This window comes from Gekko japonicus, unplaced genomic scaffold, assembly GCF_001447785.1.
Source record: "Gekko japonicus isolate JY-2015 unplaced genomic scaffold, Gekko_japonicus_V1.1 scaffold600, whole genome shotgun sequence".
Lineage (NCBI taxonomy): Eukaryota > Metazoa > Chordata > Lepidosauria > Squamata > Gekkonidae > Gekko > Gekko japonicus.
In genome coordinates this window covers 536214-560705 of record NW_015168669.1, presented here as the reverse complement: position 1 = coordinate 560705, position 24492 = coordinate 536214, and positions in this window count along the sequence as shown.

The window sequence follows — 24492 nt, the reverse complement described above, 5'->3', positions numbered from 1 at the left end:
AGGGTGCATGAGCAATTAAAACCAAATTAATATAGTTAATTCTTAAAACAGCTAAAACCATTAAACAAATAAAAGATGGCAAAATAAACATAGCAGTTCAAACCCCCATAAGCTGGACTCATGGTAGCTGGAGTCACACCAAGCTCATATAGTACCAGGACACCGCATGGGGCCAATTTCTGTATGGTGACAGAAAACGCTACATGTCAGTTTTTGCCATTGAGCATGCTTCCCTACAATAGGACATGCTCTGAAACAGCAACTTTCCCCTTTTCTCTCCCACAACTGGTGTTAGGTTTATCCAAACTATAGGAAGGAAATGTGGTCAAAATAAGTCTAAATTAAGGGAAAGAGGGTTAGAGATTTCCATGATACAAAATCTGACAGGTAGCATTTTGTAACACTACACCAGATATGATTGCTTATGCCTGCTGTACACCTGGTAGTAGTGCATGGATGCTACTCCAATGGCAGGATGAGACGTACCAGAAGTGATAAATGTGTGTTCCTCCATCTTCTGGTACCCTGCTGCTCATGCTGTTTTATGCTTGAGGGCATATTTGAGGGGGGCTATATATACTGGTATTTAAATTAGCATTTTAATTGTTTAAATTACACTTTAATCATTACTGTGAGCTGCCTCAGAGGTCTATTAAATAGAAAGATGGCATATAGATTTCTTTAAATAAATAAATGAAGCATAGTTGAGCTGGTAGAAGTTGGAAGAATCCTAGGTTGCGATCACACGTGCTGTTAGACCCAAGATAGCTGCAAATGCCTGACGGATCTAAGGGGAACGGTCAGACAGCAACATCTTGGAAGTGTCCCGCAGTCTTCACCAAACCATGCTGCTCTGCCACGGAAGTGGAATTAAAAGACATCGGGGAAAGTCCAGTTCTAAATAGGTTCCAACAGGCTATGGATGGACATTCCCCTATGTGATCATGCAAGCACACACTCATGCCATCAGGTTGATCTGATTAGGCCATCCCAACTTGGTGCCATTCCTCCCCCTTTGCAGTATGCGCATAATCACATACGCCATGGGGAACCCTTAGTGTGTAGGTGTAATTCCTCGTTTATGCACATGGGAAATAAACAGCAAAAAAAAATTCACCTGTGGTGCATCTGACCACACAGTGACAGGCTGCCCTCGCAGCACAAAGGGGTGTGTGTGTGTGTGATCTCGCAAACACAGGTCAAATTCTTCCAGAGGGAATAGCCTCGCTTCCCCTCTGCTCCAACTGGCACATGTGACCGTAACCCTAGAGCGGGGGAAAAAAACAGCCAGGCAGAGAAGGGTTGGCATACTGGGAAGTATGATCTAGGAAGGCCTCCAATCTAATGTCACCTCAGCCATGAACTCATTAGGAGCCTGATCTTGTGCATGTATAAAGTAAAGGTAAAGGTTCCTTTGCTCGAAAGCCAGTCGAATCCGTCTCTAGGGTTGCGGTGCTCATCTCCGTTTCAAAGCCAAAGAGCCAGCGCTGTCCGAAGACGTTTCCCTGGTCATGTGGCCGGCATGACTAAACACCAAGGCGCACGTAACGCTGTTACCTTCCCGCCAAAGTGGTACCTATTTATCTACTTGCAATTTCTTGCTTTTGAACTGCTAGGTTGGCACGAGCTGGAACTAGAGACGGGAGCTCACTCCGTCTTGCGGCACCCGGGTCTCGAACTGCTGAACTACTGACCTTCCACAGCCTGCAGTTCAGATTTAATCCTAGTTAAGGCCAGGACAATGAGACAGAGGAACTCTGTGGTGGCAGAATGCATGTACCACTTCAAACATTTTTAATACTCGACTGTGTATGAGATCTGTGTGAGAAACCTTTTAGCGTGGTCTATCACACGCTGTGTTCATTATCTCTTGATAGGGCATTCTGAAGAATGTAGCCTGTCACCTGCAATTTGAAATGGTGCAGTCCATTTCTACCCATTCATGACCATTCGTTTTGCCCCTACATTATACCAGGCCTCAATGTGCATAGGGCTGCATCCTAGCTAAGCCACCGTTCTCTCAGCTCCAGCCACGTGCTCTTATAAGAAGTCAGGGCAGGGGACACAAGACTACCATTTTATTCTCAACTAGGGTTGCCAACCTCCAGATGGTGGCTGGTAGGGTTGCCAGGCCTCTCCTGGCAACCAGTGGGAGATGTTTGTTTTTTTTTACAGGGAGGCCCAGCCGATGTACAGAGAGCCAGTTTGGTGTAGTGGTTAAGTGTGCAGACTCTAATCTGGGAGAACCGGGATTGATTCCCCACTCCTCCACTTGCACCTGCTGATGTGACCTTGGGTCAGTCACAAGCTCTGGCACAGCTGTTCCTGAAAGAGCAGTTTGTGTCAGAGTTCTCTCAGCCCCACCTACCTCACAGGGTGTCTGTTGTGGGGAGGGGAAGGGAAAGGAGTTTGTAAGCCACTCTGAGACTCCAAGTGAAGGGCGGGGTATAAATCCAATCTCATCACATCATCATCATCATCACAGTGACGTGTCCATGTCACTGCCCATGTGGCCCAGAACTGATGTCATCACATCTGGGATGTCAGGATAACGCTCTGGTATTTGGGCATAAACTCTAATGTAAATTTAGCTTCTACCATAGAGTTTTTGCCCAAATACCAGAGCGTTGCCCTAACGTTCCAGATGTGATGATGTCACTTCTAGGTCACATGGGTAGTGACTTAGATATGTTGCTGCACGTTGGATGGTTCTCTCTCTTTTGGGGGGTAAGTTTCCTCGCCAGCCAGCTGATCATCAGCGGGGAGGTGGGGCCTGGCAGCAGGGGACCCCCTGCCTCCACCAGGGTGTCTGGCCAACTCTAGTGGCTAGAGATCTCCCAGACTACAATTATCAATTCTCCTGGAGAAAATGGCTGCTTTGGAAGGTAAACCGTATGGCATTATACCCTGCTGAGATCCCTCCCCTTCCTCAAACCCCCCCTGCTTCATGCTCTACCCACAAAATCTCCAAGTATTTCTCAACCCAGAGTGGGCAGTCCTGTCCACAATAGTTCTGTGAGGTAATTTAGCTCAGGAAATACTTTCTTGCCTTATACCAAGACCTTGGCTTAGCAGAGATTCAGGCTCACGTCTCCTTAGTCAAAGGAGACCGTTGCACTGTATTGCTGTTCAGTGTGAGCAGCAGTTTTTTTTCTGTGAAACTCTCCTTTGATTTTCAAGTTCCATTTATCTGATATATAAATTTAATTAGCAACTAGAATGAGGTACCCTGAGGGGGGTGGGAATGAGGCATCGCTCTGAATTGCTCATTTTTGCTGTCTGTTACTGCCAAATAATGAATTCATGTTTGTACATATGTCACTGTGGAGGATGTGTGGATGGTTCCTGATGTATTTAACATTCAGGACTAGATCTATGGGCCTCTTCATTTGTTCGTTAGGATCATCAGCCTTATTTTTAAAAGGACAGAGAATTGGACCCAGTTTGCCTGGGACCAGTGTCCACTAACAGAAAGTTGCTGAATTCCTTTGGAATATGTTCTTAGAGCAAAGTTTCTGAGTTTTTTAGTACTGTTTTTATTGCTTTCATATCATTTTTTAAAATTCTATTTTATAAATAATTAAATCCAACAAAATATCACCACAATATTATCGTTATTTTCTTCCTCTTTTGTAATTTGCTTTGGACACACAGTGAAAACATGGAATATTTTGAGTAAATCTCTTCTGCCCCATGGCAGAATTATTTTTACTTTATTTTGTAAATCATTAAGTATAACAAAATACCACTACAATGTCATCATTATTTTCCCCCTCTGTTGTAGGTCACTGAACTCATGGTGGAAATGTGGAATAATTTAAGTAAATACTTTCTGCCCTGGAACTAGGGTAGACCGTGTGGCATATCTGCAGGAGAGACTGGGTGGTGTAGTGATTGGAGTAGGATCTGGGAGACCCAGGATCGAATCCCCACTCTGCCATGGAAAGCTGCTGGGTGACTTTGGGCTAGTCACACTCTCTCAGTCCCAACTACCTCACAAGCATTGTTCCCTCTAAGCTGAGTTAATGTGAGCTAGCCCACAGGTTTTTAGCCTCTGGCTCACATTTTTGTCTTAGCTCAGGAAGGAGGACTCCAGAGCAAACTAATTTATGCAGTAGCCAAATCGCTCACTCACACCTTTAATGCCAGTAGCTCACTGAGTAGAATATTTGCTCACAAGTCTCAACAGCTTAGAGGGAGCATTGCTCACAAGGTTGTTGTGAAGATAAAATGAAGGTCAGGAGAATGATGTAAGCCACTTTGAATCCCCATTGGAAAGAAAGCTGGGATATAAATCAAATATACAGCTCACCATCTCTAATCTCAGGGAATATAGTATTGTTATATTTACAGGACTGAAAAAATGTTCATGCTTTCCAACACATTTAAGTGCATGAGGTTAGATTTCTTTTTCTAATTTTTAAAATAATAAATATATATAATGATAAATATGAGCCAACAATGTCTCAGCTAATGTGCACAGTTACTAATATTTGAAAACTAGAGAGCTTGTGTAGTGTAGTGGTGAAAGTGTTGAACTAGGATCTGGGAGACCCAGGTTCAAATTTCAGTTCATGCCATGGAAGCTTGCTGGGTGACCTTGGGCCAGTCACATACTCTCAGCCTAGCCTACCTCACAAGGTGGTTGTGAGGATAAAATAGAGCAGAGGAGAACGATGTTAGCCTCTTTGGGTTCCCATTGGGAGAAAAGGTAGGATATAAATAAAATAAAAATTTGAAAATTCTCATAGAATTGCCTTACCATTCTTCACCAAACCAAGCTAACTGGAGTAACAAAAAATTTGCATTAATATACCATTTTAAAGAAACTTTTAACTTGGCTAACCTTCACAAAACCCATACTTAACCATTTTTGCTTTGTAGGAAAAGATTGTTGTTCCCAATATCAAGCACAGATCAATCCAGCACTGACCAACATATTCAGAACCGATTCATGGTATCTTTTTGGAAGACCTACCACACAATTCAAACAAGAAATCTTTGGCTCGAAATGTATTATCTAAATTTAATACTGCCCCTCCCTCAGTGGAGATAATTCTCAAGAATACCATCTTCTCTTTATCTGTCACTATGAAATAAGTAGTTATTAAGGTTGATTATATGCAGATTTCCTTGAAAGCACTGCAGTGATTTTGCATTCAACGTGCTTCAACATCAATGATAAGGAAGCTTTGCGAACAGTGGTTGCTGACTGCTGGAACCATACAGGCCTCTAGTGGTATGAAATGGAATCAGGTAAGCATGCTTGCTGCAAAACTGTAGAGAGTGCATGAAAGCATATGGATTTGAAGGAGCAAAACATATGTATGTGTTTGTGCAGGAGGGATTTTGTTAGCCTTACAGAAACCATCTTTTATTTTCTCTTAGATTTCTTTAAACATTTTCCTGAAGGAACTTAAAATTTGCCTTGAAATTTTGTGTCATATCTCCATGAGTGTTCAAGTTTTTTTGGTCCCAGAAAGGAATGTGCAAGAACACATATACTCAACACGTGTTGTGATTCTTGACAAAACCCTTGCATTCCTCAGAATCTGATGGATTTTCTTCTGAGCAGTAATGTCTAAATGTCCTTGAAATTTTATGCTAGGCAAACTTGGGTAGCATCTGTCAGGTCCCCAGCTAATTCACTCTCCACACACACTATTGACAGTGTACTGCTTTATTAGAGACTAGGAAAAAGGTCCATTGTAGAAATAAATACGACCTCTAGAAAGAGGCTCTGGGCGGGAGCCCCGGCCTTGGACACTCAGTGTCAATTTGCTGTGGCAACCTCAGCAGGGTATAATGACACTGAGTCCACCATTTTCTCCAGAGGAACTGATCTCTGCTACCTAAAGAACAGTTGTAATTTTGAGTGATCTCCAGCCCTCACCTGGAGATTGGAAATGATGGTTCCCCAGAAGGGAATAGTTGGTTTGGAGGGTGGAGTCTATGGCTTTGTACCTGTCCAAGGTCCCACACCTCCTGAAACCTCACCCTCTGGAGAGCCAGTTTGGTGTAGTGGGAGAGCCAGTTTGGTGTAGTGGTTAAGTGCACGGACTCTAATCTGGGAGAACCGGGTTTGATTCCCCACTCCTCCACTTGCATCTGGCTGGATGACCGTGGGCAAGCTGTAGTTCTGATAAGAGCTATTCTTTAAAAAGAGCAGTTTGTGTCAGAGCTCTCAGCCCCACCCAACTCACAGGGTGTCTGTTGTGGGGAGGGGAAGGGAAAGGAGTTTGTAAGCCGCTCTGAGACTCCAAGTGAAGGGCGGGGTATAAATCCAATCTCTTCTTCTTCTTCTTCTTCTTCTCTCCATGCTCCATCCCTCACCTCTCCAGGAATTTCCCACCTGAGTTGGCAACCCTATCTCCTTCCCAGCCAACTATCAACCTACCTTTATTTTCCCCTCACTCTTCAGCTTTCCACCCCCCACACACCTGCAGCCTCTCCCGTGCTCTGAAGCCCTGACTGCTATGTCACATTGGCTGTCATATGGGGGCCACCTCAGCAGCATATAAGGATACAGAGCCCACCATTTTCTCCAGGGGAACTGATCTCTGCAATCTGGAAAGCAGTTGTAATTCTGAGTGATCTCCAGCCCTCACCTAGAGATTGGACACATTTTACCTCAGAACAGCAAAACTGTTTAGAATATTAGAGGCAAAAGCCAATCAAGTCGCATATGCAAACGACCTCTGTGTTCCGAGGCAAAGGCCAGTGAGGCTGCATATGCAAATAACCTCTGTGTTCTGATTGGCTATGGGGGGGGAGAGGAACAGCAAAATGTTTAGAATGTTGGAGGCAGGACTCAGGCAAAGCAGCCAGTGCATAGGGAGACCCTCTGAATGACAGATCGGAGAGCGAACGGATTTTGGAGCGTGTGGAATGTTCTAGAGAAGTGCCACCACCGTTCGGCTTTTATTTGTAAGGGAGAAATGATTGCTGTGGGTTCAAGAGCTTTTGTTAGGACTGAGGAAAAACCTCGGGAACATACAGATTATAGGTAAAACCAAAAATTTCACTCACAACCAGTCATGTCTACCCCCTAGCGTTTCAATGGCAACATAGACAGATATATGATGCCCTATTCCAACCTAGGCTGGCATAGAGATCTCCAAGGTCAGTCTCAGGGGAAGGAGACACTTGGGGCATGCTTCAAGGTTGTTACAGCACCTACTCCCATGCACTCCGAAAACATTCACTCCCTCCCTAGGAATTTAACATGACAAGCGAGGGTAAAGGAAACAGAAGGAATAGAAAGTTAAAAAATCAGGCCAAGCTTGACAGCATCTCTGCAAGGAAGCTTCTTCAAATGTTCCATGATTGAAATCTGCTGAAGATCATATGATGTGCCAGCTTGGAAGATTCCATTATGTTTTGAACAGTTTGAAAGGTTCTTGAGTTCTGAGGGGTGGAAAAGATAGAAGGTACAAAGGATGGGATGCACATCATCGGTAAATGTTAATCCATGCTTTTGAAAGGGCACTCTTATTTTTATCCATGGACACATGCCCCTGAACAGGAAAATATAAAACTCAAAACAGGCTGAGTTCAGTCTTACAGTCTTACGGTGTTAGCAGTTTTGAAACTCAGCTGAGCTCCTAATGTGTTCCATATCCACGTATGCCAAAGCCTATCTACAACTGTGGATACCCTGTGGGTATCCTGTTTCTATTTTGTTTTAAGGTGGCTGCCTCAATGCACAGAGAAGCAGTATTACCCTTCCCTTAAACTCTAGCCTTCCTTCCCTTTGACCTTTGCCAAAAACCCTTCCTTATCTCTGCTTTTTCAGTTAGCGGCAGATTTAAGGATACAGCCTGACCTCTGCAAAACTGTGAACCACCCCACTCTCTTCATTCTGAAAACAGCTCGTTTGCATGATCCTTACTTTCTGTTAACACTGAGCATAGCTATCACATTTGTTGCCAAGTATACACCGGAAGACAGGGACATACTGACATGTGATCAGATAAAATCCTTGCTTCGATTGAAACAGCAAAGTTAATTTCTCTCTGATTGGTTTGAAGGGAAATCCCATCAGCGTTCTGCTTGTCCTTAAATCCTTCCACAGTTTCAACTGGATGGTTCATTCAACAGAATGTTTTATTGGGGAGCTGCTTGCCTGTGGAAAGAAAGTAGACTACGGCTGCGATCACACACGCCTTTAGATTTGACATAGGTGTGAATGCCTGATGGATCTAAAGGGAGTGATCAGACAGCAACGTCTGGGAAGCATCCGACAGTCATCGGCAACCTGTGCTGCTCCGCTGCAGAAGCGGAGTTAAAAGACATTGTGGAAAGTCTGACTCTAACTGGTTCTGACGAGCCACGGACGGACTTTCCCCTGTCTGATCACGCAAGCACACTCTCATGCTGTCGGGATGGTCTGATCATTCCACCCCAGCTCAGTGCTGTCCCCCCCTTCATAGTATGCGCATCATCGCATACTCCATAGGGGGCCCTCAGTGCAGAGGTGCAATTCCTCTATGCATATGGGAAACAAACAGAAAAAAAAAACAACTCACCCCCAGTTGCATCTGATCACACAGTGACGGGCTGTGCCCGCAGCGACAAACTGAGGTGTGATCTCACAACTGCGTGTCAAATTCCTCCAGAGGAAATAGCCTTGCTTCCCCTCCGCTTCAGCTGGCCCGTGTGACCGCAGTCTAAGGAACTAAATATCAGAAGTGATGGTTCTTCCTTGAAATTGTCAGCAAGATTGAAAGAGCTTTAGGAACATTCCTTATGTGTGTGTTGTTGGGGGTCTTGCTCATCCTTAGAAAAACACAGAAGTTGTTTAAAGAGCTAATCAAAGAGTAAAGGAGGCTCTGCCCAAAAGCTATTCAGAGTTGGAGGGTGGGTTGGGGGGGAGTCAGATCTTTGCAAGAAGTTGAGAAGGTATTTGACAGCAGGATAATGGATGCTCATACTGATCTAAGAGGATGCCAGAGTGGCTAACAAACAAAATGAAGGAAGCTCCACAAGAGCCAAGAAAGCTTCCTTGCATTCTTATGCAAAGAAGAAATGTGCAACAGAGCCCGAAGTCCAAGAAATAGAATTTGACAATGTGGACAGCCCCCACCCCCCAAGAAGAGAGAGTGAGGGAGATGAAGAACATATTGTTAAACACATTTGTTTTAATTAATTCATTAAGTTATTCATAGTCCCTCTTTCTCACTGAGACTCAAAAAAGATAGAGCCACAGGAACTGTGTAAAGCGTGCTCAATGTTTCTCTAACGATAGCAATAATGTTATAAATATGAAAATTACAAAAGTGATAGTAATACATTCAAATTGTAAATCCAGTTACATAACATAGAAGATAACAATGACGGCGGGACGGTGGTCTCCGGAATGTGATGCCGTTTCGACAAACGTCTTCCTCTGACCAAGATTCTATAAGCTTATACATGATATGAACATTAGTACTTACATCTTAGGTAATTGTACAACAAAATAAGCAATGTAACAGTATTAGGAACTGCAGAATTTGGAAATGGAGCTGTTGTCAGAACAAAGCATAAGTATTAAACATGATGTTAAAAGCAATGCAGAACGTTGTATTACATCAGTAGGAACAGTGCATTGTCCTGTTATGATGTAGTCCTATTTACTTTATAAAAATGGCCTCCTACGCAAAGCCAGGATAGTGGGCGCCTTCCTGACTTCAGGAAAGAATAAGAAATAAAGGGTTTGAAATAGTGGAATGAAACAATCGGCATTGGACTACTGGAGTCATTCCACAGGATAGGGGAAGAGAAGGCCCATGTATGAGCAGTTGTTGATCTTGCAGAAGACGTGCTCAGATTTAGACAAGCAATAATGTATTTTATTTGGGGGGGGTGAGTAGTGTGCGTATGTGACTGGAAGTCATGGTTGACTTCTGGTGACCCCTAGTGGGGCTTGAACGTTTTAGAGAGGTGGCTTGCTATTGCCTGCCTCAGTGTCCTGGCCCTGGTATTCCTTAGAGGTCTCCCATCCAAGTACTTGCCAGGGTTGGCCCTGCTTAGCTTTCAAGATCTGACGAGATCAGGCTGGCCTGGACTATCCAGCTCATGGCTATAATGTGTTTTAAAACAGCAGAAGCAGGAAACCAGCCACAGAGGTTGCTGGACCATTAGGCAACACAGTTATGGAAAGCTTATGAAAGGAGTGTGAAGATGATACTAAATTGGGAGGGGTAGCAAATACGGTAGAAGACAGAGTCAGGATACACGATGATCTTGACAGGCTGCAAAACTGGGCTAAAACAAATAAAATGAATTTCAATGGGGATAAATGTAAGTGCATAATTATAGGCTGGGGGAGACTTGTCTTGGCAGTAGTATGTGCGAAAAGGATCTAGGGGTCTTAGTAGACCATACTCTGAATATGAGTTAGCAGTGTGATGCCGTTGCTAAAAAGGCAAATGTGATTTTGGGCTGTATCAACAGAAGTATAGTGTCCAGATCATGTGAAGTGATTCTACCACTTTACTCTGCTCTGGTTAGACCTCACCTAGAGTATTGTGTTCCGTTTTGGGCACCACAATTTAAGAAGGATATAGACAAGCTGGAACATGTCCAAAGGAGAGCAACAAAGATGGTGAGTAGTCTGGAGACCAAGTCCTATGAGGAAAAGTTGAAGGAGCTCGATATGTTTAGCCTGGAGAGGAGACGACAGAGAGGTAATACGATAACCATCTTCAAGTACTTGAAGGGCTGTCATCTAGAGGATGGTGTGGAGTTTTCTTTTGCCCCAGAAGGTCGGACCAGAACCAATGGGTTAAAATTAAATCAGAAGAGTTTTCGGCTAAACATTAGGAAGAACTTTGTGACAGTTACAGCGGTTCCTCAGTTGAACAGGCTTCCTCAGGAGGTGGTGGGGTCTCCTGCTTTGGAGGTTTTCAAACAGAGGCTAGATGGCCATCTGACAGCAATACGGATTCTGTGAACTTAGGCAGATCATGAGAGGGAGGGCAGGAAGGGTTGCCTCAGTGCTTACTTGTGGGCCTTTTTTACACGCCTAGGGAAATGCTGATTGCCAGTTTGGGGTCAGGACGCAATCCTGGATGTTTTTTGACATCTTCTGGGTGTGGAACAGCAGTCACTGTGGGTGTGGAGGGGGAGGTATTTGTGAATTTCCTGCCTTGTGCAGGGGGTTGGACTAGATGATCCTGGAGATCCCATCCAACTCTATGATTCTATGATAAGGGAATGCAGATGAGCCAAGTGAATTATTGGTAGTAGTCTTTATTGTAAAAGATTTTAGACCCCTGCTTGTGACGTTTGAAGAACGCAGTAAATGGTAACAAGAAATTATGCTCCAGGGCTAATTAACACATTACAGAGTAACATGTTGTCATGTCCAGATGGTACATACCCAAGAGTAGGTCAAATGCACAATTGTTAAATCTTCTTAGAAGAATGTGCTTTGTCATGGAATGCAACTGTAAGCCATTTTTTAAAGGGACCTTGGAAAGGAAGCCAGAAGAAAATGACAGACTTATTAGCTTAACTGGTAGCCCCAGTACACTGGCAGAAGAAATGATTAACAGTAGGATTATAAAAGCACAAACGTTTCTGAGAAGAATCCGCATGACTCCTGCAAAGAGAAGGCCTGTCTTACTAGTCTTTTTAGAATTCTCTGTGTCAACAAAAAGAGACTAAGGTGAATCTGTAGATGTTCTCTACTACTCTAAAGTCACAATAACTTTCTCCAAAGGTCACTGAGTTGTAAAATGATAACACTGCCTCTCACAGAGGGCTAAGTGATTAAAAAGCATGAAATAAAGGGTTAAAATAGTGGAGGAAAATGATGGGCATTGGGACTAAGGCTATTTTGCTTACATGTAAAGACTTTATCCTGTCTGAAGACCAATGAGGTGGTCAGGTTTGTGGAGGACACCAATTAAGTAGGATGGTGAAGAACCAAGTAAATTGTGGGAGCTCAAAAAGGACATCTCCAAAGCACAAACAACATCTAATGTAAATGTAAAGTGGTACACAGATTCCCACTTTCCTATGTACATCTGTTGGGATCTGAAATTCCGGGGGTGATCCATGGAAGAGACTTTGAGGTCGAAATGGATGTATTCACTGCAGAATCCACAGTTCTTTGGAAGGGATGAAAAGATTAACTCAATCTTAGGAATGATCAGTTGGTTGTAAATAAAACAGCCAGGATCAACATGGCTTTCTATAAGCCTATGGTACAGCTACGTTTGCAATCCTGCTCATTGTTCTGGTTATCTCATCAAACAGATATTACAGTACGGGAAATGGTGCAGAAGGGGACGGGTGATTAAGGGGCTTTGAGGAAAGGCAGAAGTGTTTGGGTTTTTTAGATTAGAAGGGGGTGACCAGGCGGAAAATGCAATAAAAGTGTATACAATTATGCTTGTTGTGGAGAATGTGGACATAGTCTCTCTGTTAACTCTATAGCTCAGTCGATTCAGGACAGAGGAAAAAATACTTTCCCCACAGAGCATATAATTAACTTATTGAATTCACTGCCTCCAAACCTTCTTTGTTTAAAGAAGGCTGCTAGGAACTCAGGACAGATAGTTCTTTTGCTGGGCATTAGCTATAGGCTTGCCAAGTCCCCCCGGGGGGCGGGGAAACCCCCGCCCCAGAGGTCCATTCCCCACTGCCAGCGGATCGGGTCCCAGGGGAACTCCACATCCAAAGTACACAACATGCACGTCACTCTATGTTTTTCCCTCGGATGGTCGTGGCCCCGCCTCCAGTATGCCCGGCGTGGTTGCGTCACTTCTGGGTGATGGGGTTGCGGCGCGCGCACAGGCTCCAGGAACAAGCCGGGAGCCCCCCGCTCCAGCAGCAGGTAAGACTTGGCAACCCTAATTAGCTATGATAGGTAAGTGAAGCCTTCATTTGCAGGGGCAGTGTACCTCTGCGTATCAGTTGCTGAGGGATGAACAATGGAACAGCGCTGTTGCCTTTACACCCTGTTTGTGGTCCTCCTAGGAGGATTTGGTAGGCCACAGCTGAAAACATAATACAGAATGAAATGGAATTTCGGTATGATCCAGCAGGGCCTTTCTGTTTATCTGGGGCAAACTTATGTGGTGAGACAGGGTGAAGTAACCTCTGGTCCCTCTCCTGTTGGCTCCTGGGAATTCAGGAACAACACATTTGTTCAGTTTCACACAACCACTTGGCACAGTCCCTAGACCCAGTATACAAGGTCACAGGTTCCTGTCTCTAGAAGCTCCACTCTTCACAGCATTATTTCAGGGTCATAAGACAGTACAAGCATTAGCTACTGATTCTCTGCAGAATAAAGGAAGGTGGGAAAACCAGGGTCTGTGGCAGATTGGCTCTGGCAACAAAACCAAAGCCTCAATCCCAACCACAGATCTAAAGATGCAGTTGTGCAAGGTCCCACATTTAAAGAAGAGGACTGTACCAAGCAGCATCTGGTTAGAAGCAGAGATCACTTCCAGCTCTTCACTTTGCCATCTGCAGTACCTGCTCGGAGAGACTCAAGAGTCCACATCTTGGGGATATTCTTGAAGGAAGTGATGAGGAAAGTTGCTCTCATGGGGGTAAGTCTGCTTCAGTTGTTTACTGTCTTTTTACTCCTGCTAAAGCTTTAGCCCACTGCATAAAGAAATTAAGTAAAGAAGCTAGATTGGAGCAGGCTGGGTTGCTTACAAATTGTGTGTGGGCATGGAAATCCTTCTCTGCTTGAGTCAAAGACAGTTTTTTAATGCTGGCAGATCACTGATGCAATAAGCCAGTAGAGGGAGAGAGGAAGGGGGAGAGTCCAAGAACAAAGACACTTTCTGCCATAGATGCTCAAGTTTCACACCTATGTGTGTCCTTAGGGAAGGGGACTCCTTCAGCTGCATACAATGGGAAGTGAACGTAAAGGCAGTCTTGTTGCTGCTGCTGCCCACCTCGATTAGTTTGGGACCAGTGAATGGGGTGGGGGAGAGCCCCAGTATGAACTCAGGCCCAAATCTGGAACCATCTGGGTTGTTCTCCATGTCAGGGTGAAGTGTTGGACTGGAGGGTATTGTATTCCAAACCTCCTTACAAATTTTACCCTTAGCATATAATATTCTCACCTCCTCCCAAGTGGCATTCCAGTGACCCCAGTTATCATATTGTAAGTTCAGTCCAGGTACACATGAAATTACAGTTTGGGCACACTGTACAAGCTCTTGGCATCTCAGCCCCAGGAGGACTGTCATATTTTTCAAATGTTGTCTCCTTGAGCTGATGTTTCTGGAAACATACTGGATGTCTCTTCTTCTGGGAAAACTGGAAGTATTCAGGCCCTTTTACATGCCATTCATCTTAGGTAAAGTATTTCTCCCTGGTGATGAGAGCTAGATTTCTAAAAATTGGTAAAGTGCCCTTTTTCATGTGCCATAGGAAGCAGGGTAACTGTTTTCTTCAAAAATTCCTCTTATAGAAGTGGTAGGAAAATAACTATAAACAACACTGAATACATATATTTACCCTCCCCTCCATCTTTTCATCCTCCTTTTCCTGCAGATTGACAAGGAGAATTACATTTTGGTTTGTAGGCAACTCTTAACGCTAGGTGATTCAGGAAGAGCTTTGTTTTAAACAGGAGGGTTTGGAAAGAAGCCAAGGTGTTCCTTGGCCATGCTGATAACTGCAAGTCTTTGTACAGATGAAACTGTCTTCAGCAGGGAAAACTCATACCAAACCACATGTGGAAATCCCTTGGACAATGAAATAAGTTTTGTTTTGTATTCCTTCAGTGCAAAACATTTTTGAAATAGTTGAACACCAGCTTTGCCCTACTTTGCTAACGGTTTCTAGTATATCTGATAGAAATTAATCCCAATCATTGCTTTGCCCACAGAAAACTCCCTATGTCATCTGGATCTCCGAAATCCAAAGGAAGAACTGGAGGAGTGTAACCAAAGCAAGTAAGCTCAGCTAGAGTTCACATGTATAAACACACATACATGTAGCATTTGGAATCAAGCATTCAAACGCCTTCTAGAAATCAATTTACCTATTTCTCTAGTCTGAAGGACAGTTTGTGAATGCATAATATTGAATGCAAAAACCATGCAAAAAGAAATTGTCTAAGGAGGTGTTCAAAGCCCCCTATCAAAGAAATCCATGGGGCCAACAGAAATTCCATGGAGAGCAGGAAGTGATCTGAGGCACAGAGTAGATCCATTGTTTGGAAGAGATGTCAACACCCATGGATAGCAGAACACTCAAGAAAGTGAGCCAACCCATCATCTTAAAGTGTGAATTATTATAATGCACCCAGTACGAGGCCTGTAGATGGATCCTTCCTGCCACAAAGACTGTGAACAGCTAACCTTCTGAAAGGAGGAAACCCTACTCAACAAGAGGCCAAAAAGATACTGACCCATGTGAGATTACAGTGGTGTAACTGAGTTCGTGCATTACAGCAGATAGAAGGAGTCTTGTGGTACCTTAAAGACTGAGAATGTATTGCAATATGAGCTTCATGGGCTTGAGTGAACGTCATCAGGCGCCAAAAATGCACACTACCAAGGAATGTGTCAGTCTTTAAGGTGCCACACAACTCTGCTTTTATACCATCTAAAACAGGGGTCCCTAACCATTTTCGATCGGTGGCATCTCTAGAATTCTGACACAGCATGTGGGCGCAGCTACAAAATGGCTGCCACAGCATAGCCGTGGCAGAAAGCAGAGCCAGCTACAGAATAGCTGCCACGGTTTACCTCCTGTCACACCATGACGGTCCTTGTGCTGTGGTGATAGCGGCTCCCATAGTTATTTTTTTTAAAAAAATCTGCGCAGCCAATCAAATCTCCAAAGAACAATCAGAAGCCTTGCTAGGCAAGAGCCCATCTGGCCCCCACATATTTTCTAAAAATACTTGTTGGGATCCAGGAAAGGTGTCAGCAGGTGCTGTAGCACCCACAAGCACTACATTGAGGACCCCTGATCTAAAATGTGGTTCTTCTAGCAGGGATTTGTGTATTTCTGTGCGTGAGCTGTGGTTGGGTGCAGAATTAACCTGAGTTCTCTGATCTACCAAGGCTGCCTTGACGGGGCAGTATGTGTTATTTTTCCCACTTGAAATCACAGAGAGGATGACTGAACACCATTTCTCTTGAAATGGCTACAGGATGAAGAAGAAGAGATGGGATTTATACCCCCCCCCCTTCACTCGGAGTCTCAGAGCGGCTTACAATCTCCTTCCCTTCTCCTCCCCACAACGGACACCCTGTAAGGTAGGTGGGGCTGAGAGAGCTCTGAGAGAACTGCTCTTGAGAGAACTGACTGACCCAAGGTCCCCCAGCTGGCTGCATGTGGAGGAGTGGGGAATCAAACCCAGTTCTCCAGATTAGAGTCTGCCGCTTGGTGTAGTAGTTAAGTGCACGGAGTCTAATCTGGGAGAACCGGGTTTGATTCCCCACTCCTCCATTTGCACCTTCTGGATGACGTTGGGCAAGCCATAATTCTGGCACAGTTGTTCTTGAAAAAAAGGAGTTTCTGTCAGAGCTCTCTCAGCCCCACCTACCTCACAGCGTGTCTGTTGTGGGGAGGGGAAGGGAAAGGCGTTTGTAAGCCGCTCTGAGACTCCAAGTGAAGGGCAGGGTATAAATCCAATCTCTCCTCTCCTCTCCTCTTCTCCTTCACCACTACACCAAAGTGGAATGGAACCCTTGCCCGAGGGGAAGTTAGGATATCCATTAAGTCTCCCCCCTGCTCCTGTTGTTGGGGACCCTATTTGGGTGGAAAGGCAGCATAACAGTTTTAAGTAAATGCTGGCATAGTGGCCACCCTAAGCCTCTCCAGCTAGCTTAGCAGGACCGACAAATTGTGTGGTGTAGTAGTTAAGAGTGTTGGAGTACTATCTGGAAGACCTAGGTTCAAATCCCCACCCATGCCATGGAAACTCGCTGGGTGACCTTGGGCCAGTCATGCTGGCGCAGTCTAAGCTACCTCACAGGGTTGTTGTGAGCATAAAACAGAGGACAGTAGAATGATATAAGTAGCTTTGGGTCCCCATTAGGGAGTAAGGCAGGGTATAAATGAATTAAATGAATAAATACTGTAGGGCTGCAGTCCTGTGCCCGACTACTTCAGCGGTAAAACCAACTAAGCGTTCTAAAAATTGTTAAAAATGTTTAATATTAGACTATCAATGAATCTTGCTCTATTGGAAAGAAGAGATTTCTTTGCATTTAAAAACCTTTATTTCTAAGGGTAAAAGGTACACGGGATAACTACAAATAAACATAACACTAACAGCTACATTTTCTAAGCTGTCTATAGTCAACACTAACACAGAGATAATGGAGAATCTGTCCTTCTTCTTGACCCCTAGAAAGGAAGTCACCTGAAACAAACAACCAATCTGTATCACAATAGAAGCTACTTTTCCCGGGCTAATTCCACATTGGCTTACTGCCAGGTATCCCTTCCAGGTCAGTCTAAACAATAGTAATACTAGGCAAACAAGTTAACCCTATAATGACTGAATTGTCAGACTTTGTAAACACACGCATTTCCAACACTAAGCACAGTGGAATTTATTTCTGAGTCAATTAGTCTGTCTTTCCTGGCCTCAGACACTACCCTGAATTGTGGGACTCCATTGGCTTAACATCTTGCATGGTTTCCTGTACAAACTTGTTTATGGCCTCATCCTGGAAGAGCTCCCAAGAATTCTACTGGACGAGCAATAGGTAGACCAAGCTGTGGAAACCGTAGACAAGCCTCCCTGAAGAGAACATATTTTAAATGCCTAAGTGTAGAAAGGATGGACGCAGCATTTCCATGGTCTCTTTGGCCTATAAACATGGCAGCATCCAGATTTTCTTTTCCAGGCTAAAACCTCTTTTGATGCTTGGGGATATAATTATCCTTAACATTTACACAGGGTTTTCAAGAGTTCAACATGTCAGTTTCATTATCCTCACATTGCAGACAAGACACTAGCCCTTTTTCATTGTTTATTTTTAACGCTCCAAACATGCTTTAATGGAAGCACGCACTGCACATAATCTTCCCAGTATGCTCTGCTGCCATGTTGTGTGAATGGGGCAACATATATATTTTCCATTTGCACATAGGAGAAGAAAGGGCATTGTTTTGCTGACCTTGTTCAGACACTCACTACTCGGCTTGTAATAAGAGGGGGGGAAACTTACCAATCTGCCAGTTCGCACCTACTCTGCAAGTGAGATGTTTATATAAAATGGGGAGCCTTACTACTGTGTGACTGACTTATCAAGATCAGGCCTCCATTCTGGTTCTAGGGCTGGACTGGGGAGGACCAAGAGCACTTCCCTTGGAAACTCAACTGCTCTGTGGCCAAATATGAGGAGTGAGGGACCCAGGCAGTGTGAACAGGAAGACTGATTTCCTGAACACATACTGTAACAACAGGGTAAAAGCAAATGACCAGTTATGAAAAGATGGTTGATTAACACAGGGCAAAAACCTCTAGGGAAAGTTGGTTGGAAAAACAATAAAGTTCTCTAGAGTGACCGTTTTTTTGCTCATCTCCTAAGGAAATACAGACTCACTCTACCAAGGGGTGAAGGATCAGCCTCTACCCAAGGCAGACTCTCTACTGCTCAGCTTCAAGGAGTGAACCCTTAACATCCCTGTGCAGAATCTTATATACTTTGGCCCCGGTCACAAATGGTTTTGAGCCGGGAGAGGGACGGATTGGGGCCGCAGCAAACGGGCGCGATCCCACTGCAATATCTGGGCAGCGTTGCGGACCCGTCCCCGATCCGGCCCTTCCCCCGAAAAGACTCATCTAAAATGAACCACCTACCGAGGTAGTTCTTCCAGGACGGCCGCATCAAGGCCGGCCGTGGGATCGCCGGCCCGTCTTTCTGCCGGTGCATCCCCAGCTCCTGCCTGAACTCCACATGCTCAGACATGCGCAGTTCGGCAGTCTCCCGTTCCCCTCCGTCACTTCCCCCGGCATCTGATCAGGGGATCAATGTGATCCCGCCGTGCTGTGTTTCTTTTGGTGCGGCTCTCAAAAGCCGCACTTCAGCCCGTCCCTTTCCCCTCCGTGTGGCAGGGACCTTTCTTTCTCTAGGCTCCACCTCGGTATCAGCGACTGGCTCCTGCTTTTCCCTCCATCATTCCCCTAGTCCAATCCTGAGGCTTGGAAGCTGTCTGGGAAATGTAGGTCTGGCCTGCAGGAAATTTTACAATGACATGGGCCTTTTATGTAAAGAGAAGGCTGTCCGAGGCCTGGAGACCTGAGAATAGGGACCTCTTGCCCCTCATCTCAGGGCCCCTGCTGCTGCCCGATGTATGTAGCAATGTCCTAGTGGTATAACTGGAAGTGATGTCAACTCATTGGCACGATGCTGTAGTAATCCCCCAGCCAACTCTGTGGTAAAGCCATAGAGTGTGGGAGAATTGCTAGAGTGTTGTGGTGATACTGTGATGTCAGTTCCAGTTGTGTTACTGGAACTGGTGTTGCATGACACAGTATGACGCCTGGCCTGGCTCCCAAGAGCTCAATGGGGTTGCCAGGCCAGCCTTCAGCTGGCAACCTTATATAGACCACTCCTCAGCTTCAGGCCTAGGAAGATGACAGTGTTTCTCTTCTGTATTTTGTCTTTAAGACTCAAGGATGGATCCCGAGTGGTTGCTTTACTCTCCGTTTCCCGTTATTGTCATCATCGCCTTACTACCGTGGCAGCAGGGCCTATATAGCCTTGTGGGAAAAGAACAGCTGAGGCATAAAGTTTAGCAAATAGAAGTGCCAGTATCTGGGTTCTGTGAGGTAAGCCCAATGGGAACTCTCTCAGCCTTCTGCTTTTTCAGAGATACAGCTATGGTTGCCAACAGAGCTGGAGAAAAACACCCTTTCCCTTTAAGAGAGGTTTCATGTGATGTGTGAAAAAGAGGCAGTTGAAGCTTTTCCTGGCATGGCAGTAATAACATCACCTGGTAAATAACATCCTATTGACCCGTGGCTGCCAATGCCATTTTAGTGAAGAATTTGGCCATTTAAAAATGCTGCAAGGGCCTGATCCTGTTTCCATACATGAAAAGGTACATAGAGGAGACTAAATCATCTGGTCCCACTGAGCTGCAGGCCTTATCAGGATCAAGCCTTCCTGGCATTTTTAAATGGCCAAATTCTTCACTAAAATGGCATTGGCAGCCATGGCTTGAATGAATGGCAGATTCTTGATTTTGCAGGCTGTTCAACATTTAAGAACATAAGAACATAAGAACATAAGAGATGCCAATGTTGGATCAGGCCAAAGGCCCATCCAGTCCAACACTCTGTATCCCACAGTGGCCAGAAATACCAGTGCCATCAGGAGGTCCACCAGTGGGGCCAGGACATTAGAAGCCCTCCCACTGTTGACCCCCCCCCAAGCACCAAGATGACAGAGCATCACTTGCCCCAGAGTCCCTATCTATACCTTGTGGCTAATAGCCACTGATGGACCTCTGCTCCATATGCTTATCTAATTCCCTTTTGAAGCCGTCCATGCTTGTAGCCGCCACCACTTCCTGTGGCAGTGAATTCCAAGTGTTAATCACTCTTTGGGTGAAGAAGTACTTCCTTTTATCCGTTCTAACCCGACCGCTCAGCAATTTCATGGAGTGCCCACGGGTTCTTGTATTGTGAGAAAGGGAGAAAAGTACCTCTTTCTCTACCTGCTCTTTCCCATGCATAATCTTATAAACCTCAATCATGTCACCCCTCAGTCGTCGTTTCTCCAAGCTAAAGAGCCCTAAGCGCCTTAACCTTTCCTCATAGGGAAAGTGTTCCAACCCCTTTATCATTCGAGTTGCCCTTTTCTGCACTTTTTCCAAAGCTATAATATCCTTTTTAAGGTGTGGTGACCAGAATTGCACACAGTATTCCAGATGAGGTCGCACCATTGATTTATATAGCGGCATTATGATATTGGCTGATCTGTTTACAATACCCTTCCTAATAATCCCCAGCATAGCATTGGCCTTCTTTATTGCAGTCACACACTGTCTCGACATTTTCAGTGAGTTATCTACTACAACTCCAAGATCTCTCTCTTGATCTGTCTCTGCCAGTTCAGACCCCATCAACGTGTATTTATAGTTAGGATTTTTGGCTCCAATGTGCATCACCTTGCACTTGGCCACATTGAACCCCATTTGCCATGTTGACGCCCACTCGCCCATCTTTGACAGATCCCTTTGGAGTGCCTCACAATCCTCACTGGTTTTCACCACCCTGAACAACTTCGTATCATCCGCAAATTTAGCCACTTCACTGCTTACTCCCAACTCCAAATCATTAATGAACAAGTTAAAAAGCAGTGGACCAAGTACTGATCCCTGTGGTACCCCACTGCTTACACCCCTCCACTGGGAGAACTGCCCATTTATACTCACTCTCTGTTTTCTATTAATTAGCCAGTTTTTGATCCATAAAAGGACTTGTCCTTTTATCCCATGATTTTTGAGCTTACTTAGGAGCCTTTGATGAGGAACTTTATCAAAAGCTTTCTGGAAGTCAAGGTAAACAATATCTATTGGATCCCCCTTGTCCACATGTTTGTTCACCCCCTCAAAGAACATTAACAGGTTAGTGAGACAAGATCTTCCCTTACAGAACCCATGTTGAGTCTGCCTCAATAGGTTTTGTTCATCTATGTGCCTACTAATTCTTTCCTTAATAATTGGCTACGTGTGGGGATAGGCTAGAAGTTTGGGAACTCCTCCTGCAGTCAGGTGACCCAGCTTCTAGCTTCTCCATCACCTATGTGACTTTTTGCATGTGAGGCAGAGCCAGGAGCCATCAGGATTAATAGACCTAGAGCCCAAAAGCACGCAAATGCAAATAGCAATAATGATTACGGTTGCCAGGATTTCAATAGCGCAATTTTGGAAAGCTAAAGATGCCCCTTCACTTTATTGTTGGCAAAATAAGCTATGGGAATGTTTTGTGTATAGCAAAATTTCGAAAAATATCCATGGAGAAAACACAGAACGTAAACAAGAAATATTTCAGGCAACTTGGTTTCCGATTATTTCCTATTTAACAAAAAGTGGTATTGTACCCAAGAACTCATATTATGCAGACTTACTGTATTTTTGAAATTACCGGGGTTTTTTTTGTATTCTGTTATATGTAGAGGAAGTTTCTCTAACATTCAACTCTGTTCATATCGCAGTTCCAAAAATTTGCCATAGCCTGTGTTCTGTTTTATCAGCCTCACTGTGACTAGCTTTCCACCGCTTAAAGGAATCCTTTTTACCTTTTACAGCTTCCATTACTTTGTTTGTTAACCATGTAGGCTTTTTCTTATACCTGTTTGTGCCTTTCCTAACCTGCGGAATATATTTTATTTGAGCTTCTAGAATTGTAGTTTTAAACAGTTTCCAAGCTTCCCCAATGGTTTTGACCCTTTCTACTTTTCCCTTCAGTTTCCTCCCCACATGTCCCCTCATATCAGAAAAATTACCCCTTTTAAAGTTAAAAGTGGTTGTGTGAGTCTTTTTGGCCAATTCCCTATTTGTACAAATGTTGAACTCAACAACATTATGATCACTGTTCCCAAGCGGTGCAATCACTTTTACATCTCTCACCAGGTCTTGAGTGTTACTTAGGACCAAATCAAGGATCGCCTCTCCCCTGGTAGGTTCCATGACCATCTGCTCCATAGCACAGTCATTTAGAGTGTCTAGAAACTCAATCTCTTTCTCTCGACTAGAACACATATTGACCCAATCAATGTGTGGGTAGTTAAAATCACCTATTACGACACAGTGTTTTTGTCTAGCTGCTATCTTTAATTCATTCATCATTTTATAATCCTCCTCTATCTTTTGATCCGGTGGGCGATAACAAACTCCCAGTGTTAAGTTTCCTTTTGGCCCCCCTATTTCAACCCACAGAACTTCAAGAAGCGAATCCAATTCTCTTAGCCTCTCGATCTTTCTGGACTTTATACCCTCTCTGACATACAGAGCCACCCCACCTCCAACCCTTCCCCCCCTATCCTTCCGATATAATATATAACCGGGAATCACCGTATCCCACTGATTTTCCTCATCCCACCAAGTTTCTGAAATACCCACAATGTCTATTTTTCCCTCTGACACCAAGCACTCCAACTCCCCGATTTTACCTCGGACACTTCGAGCATTTGTATAGAAACAGCTGTAATTTCCCATACTGGTTAAGCCTGCCACCTTCCTCTTGCAATCTCGAGACCTTGTCAGGCAGTCCATGTCACTAGCCATGGTCTCAGTGGACAATTTCAATCCACCTCCCTGTAGAAAAGCAACAGGTACCCCCTCATCTCTCTGAGATGAGCCAACCCGAACCAGAGACTTTTCATCTCCTGTCGGCTTTCCCCCAATATTCAGTTTAAAAACTGCTCTGCCACCTTTTTGATTTTAAGCGCCAGCAGCCTGGTTCCTTCTCGGGACAAGTGGAGACCGTCTCGCCTGTACAGCTCCCTCTTGTTCCAAAAAGAATCCCAGTGCCTAACAAACCTGAACCCTTCCCCTCTACACCATCGTCTCATCCACGCTTTGAGACTCCTGATCTGTGCCTGTCTCTCCGGCCCTGCGCGTGGAACAGGTAGCACTTCTGAGAAGGCTACCTTGGAGGTCCTGGCCTTGAGTTTCCTGCCCAGCAGCCTAAATTTCTCCTCCAGGACCTCACGACTGCATTTCCCCACATCGTTGGTGCCGACATGCACCACGACCACTGGCTCCTCCCCAGCACTATCTACCAGCCTATCTAAAACACGCGTAATGTCCGCTACCTTTGCACCAGGCAGGCAAGTCACCAGATTCTGACCTCTGGGTTTTTCCACAATTACAATTTTAAAGTTGATTTCCTTTAATTTTGTATGCTTGAGTGACTGTTGAGATTTTTGCATTTTCCTTAAGAATGGATGAGCTAGTTTTTTTTTTAAATAAACAACTGTCTTTATGGATACCTTGGACAGAATGAGTTCACAGCTGGTGTGTGAGTTTGCTTCCCACATGGGCCACCACTGTGGGGACTGTGGACAGAGGCTCTGGCTCACATATTGCAGTTTTGTTCACCTGCTTGGATAGACCTGTACCCTAAAGGCAGGCCACTCAAAGATCCCCTTCTGGAGAGTTCTACAGGTTAAAATTTATGGCCACACTTCTTAAGCATGAGCTTAGGAAACATATACTGCAGGATAATAAGATGAGCATCCCGCATGAATTTGAGAATGGTGTCTTCCAGCAGATATTTCTTGGAAACAGATCGTCTGTCACAACTGCTATGAATCATTTTAGACTGGTTCAAAAATGCAGTGTAATCCCTGCCCGCCACGTCCCCCCCCCCGCCTGCCATGCTAAGCATTCCTTGAGCTGCTGCCCAGCCTGGCGACCTGAGCAAGTAGTGCTGGCACTCTGTGTGTGCATGTGTGTGCGCGTGCGCGCTGCAGGGCTGCCCACCCTTGGTGCCCCTGGTACCCCAGGCAATCATTTAGGGCTTCCTAGTGGGTGAGCCACCTCTGGTTTGAA